Raw genomic sequence first — 2,933 nt, forward strand, 5'->3', positions numbered from 1 at the left:
CATAAGTGACAGGTTTTCCAAAAATGTGGAGAGTCACAGTTAAACACTTTAGCTCTGGTGACAGTCGCCAGTATAAGTGAGAACAAAGAATTGGCTTCAATTCAAAAAGGATGTAGGGTATAATGTTTTGGGGGCTATGTTTCTGGAGTTTTCTGCATTTATCACAATCAACAATGGCCCTAACTCATGTGGATAAAAAATCAGAATCTACATAACATTGTCATAAACTTTGTAACCTCATATACTTTCCTTTTTTTGCCATAAATGTATGAAGATTGAGATTAATCCAACATTTTTTTTAATATTATTATTAATCATAAAAAATAAACCTTGTACCAAATCTTAAAATGCTAAATGTTGCTTCTATCATCAAATTGCCTGAAATATTAATTGCTACACAATGCTAAACAGCTTTAGAAATGATAAGCAAATATCTTGTCATCCTTGATGTGCAAGAAATAAATTGCAAAATCATATTACCTGATGGTCATGATTATGGCTGGACAATATATCATCAGTTTATCAATATCGCAATATCACTTTACCCAATAAGCTTATCATTAACAACCATTTGGACAATAAATGTTGGTTCATTATTTAAGCACTATGCATTCAGCATTACTATGTTTTAGAAAGGAAAGAGGAGGAATGCTGGCAAATTAAGAAACTATAACTAATGCCCTTTTTCCATTGGCTCGATTTAGCCTGGCTCCACTCCACTACGCTCTCTTTACGAGCATTCCCATTACTGTTTTCCCATACCGGTAGCTTTTTGGTCCATGCTCCTGAGCAGAGGCTGAGTAGGGACTACATGTGATGTGAATAGATTGCTGTTCACTGATTGGCCATGGGACCAGGAGAATTTAGAAGATTTTCAATGAGCGAGTGCAGAGAAAAGTTAAAACTCAAGAGTGACTACATATTAAGGACCACAATGGCCGGAGCGGGTCATATCGAAATATAATTTTATTATTCGTAAATTATAAACCATGACTGAAGACTGAAAAAAAAAGAAAGGGACACATCAGGTTTCTAAATTACATACAGACGGAGCTCTGTATTTAATAACCATTAATAACATAAACCATCTGATAACACATAAAACCAGCTGTTCAGTCCACAAACATTTCCCCCAAAACACACAAAACAAAAACACCATGAAACAGTGTATTTGGATCCGACATTTATTGAAGGTTTTTAAGTGAACCACCCTCTGCAGGAGGAGGGAGCAGGCAGAGAGCAGCTGCCCATAATCAGACTGCCTGCATTAGATCAAATGCGAGGAAGACCCCGCTGAATCCGCGGAGCACATATGTCCACATGTTGAATGTGGTCAAACGTCCTTGTCCTCATTATTGCCAGGGCTGAGAAAAGAGCTTCCTCATAAAGCCTGTAAGGGGCCAGACTTAAACAAGGACAAAAAATGTAAAAAAATTGGAAACAACTTCAATTTAATACTGTCAAAAGTAGTTAACCTGTTAAGCCCTAAGGGATTTTAGACCAATTTCTACCTGAAATTACATACCTTAAATAAATCAAGTGTAGCTCCACAACTACAAGGTCTACATGCAAAGTTCTGGTACCTGTGTAAAGGTAAGACCTAAATGAATATATCTCCAATAGAACCACTGTTGCAACTGTTACCATGTCTGATTTATTCATAATTAAACACAGGAAATGTTCTATTTTTTGGCCCTCACCTAAATTATTTTCTAAAGAAACACTGTAAAACACTATGAAAATCCTTTGGAAATTCTAGGAGAACCCCCAGGTTGTATTCATCAACATCCTGGCTATAACTGCAGCCGATTTGGACTGAATCAGTAGAAGCAATTATTTTCTATAAAGGTTTTAGTGGGATACGTGGCAGGTGGACATGGGATTTTGGCACAATTTAGCCAAATGTGTCAAAACTGTGCCAAATGTGTTTTTCACCTCATAAAAGGGAATCTGGTCAAATAAAAGTGCTGATTTCCATTGGATGACTCCTTCTGCATATGACATAACCTTTGGTCATGACATTTACCCTGTGTATCATCAAAATGTACCATTGTGCAGAGCATAATATCAATATAATGAATAGAAAACAAGCTGAATTATATTGAATTATCTCTGGAGAGGTTTTATTGAAACAATAATTTTCAATAGAAAACAATCTAAAGTAATGTAAACAAAAAACAATTATTGATAAACAACAGTGTAAACAAATGTTGAAAAAACAGTTAGGTGGAGGGGCAGCCCTACTCGCCCGTCTGGAGACTGGCCTGGTTGAAGTGCTCCTTTTTTTTTGACGCAGATGCAACCTTGCGGTCTTGAGGGGGATCGTAGCTGATGGGCAGGTGGCTGACACATCTCATCTTCTTCTGCACCATTATCACTGGGGAAACAGAAAGATACACATTGAAGATTAACTTTGACTGTTTATCTAAATGGCAAGCTAAAAATGAAGTCGCATCTAACAAAGACTTATAATAGGCCTTTGAACACAATGCTAACACTGTGATGACACATTATGTTTTTTTGTAAACACAATGGTTTGCAGAATAGATTTCTCACCTCGAAGAAGAAGAGAAGGCCTCAACTGAAGCGGTGGGAGGCTTAGTGGGAGATTAGTTCATAGCTAAGTTTTCTGTTTACAAGATGATAAATTATTTGCTACTGTACTCCAAAAATAGCCACATAACACAAAACAGCAATGTTATAAAACAGTAGTGTAATTGGTAAAGTGTAAATAATAAAACATATTTATAACAAGCTTTCAACCAGTCACCTTACAGGACAGGTACGTATTTCTTTGTTGTCCTGGAGTGGGGGGAGGGACGCAGGGTCATTGCTAAGTTTTCTGGTTACAAAACTAAAATAAATATGGCATATCATCTCTTTTTGAAATAACAGCCATGTAATATAAAGACGCTGGAAATAAAAAGTAACGG

This window comes from Girardinichthys multiradiatus, chromosome 1 (genome assembly GCF_021462225.1).
Source record: "Girardinichthys multiradiatus isolate DD_20200921_A chromosome 1, DD_fGirMul_XY1, whole genome shotgun sequence".
In the NCBI taxonomy this organism is placed as follows: Eukaryota; Metazoa; Chordata; class Actinopteri; order Cyprinodontiformes; family Goodeidae; genus Girardinichthys; species Girardinichthys multiradiatus.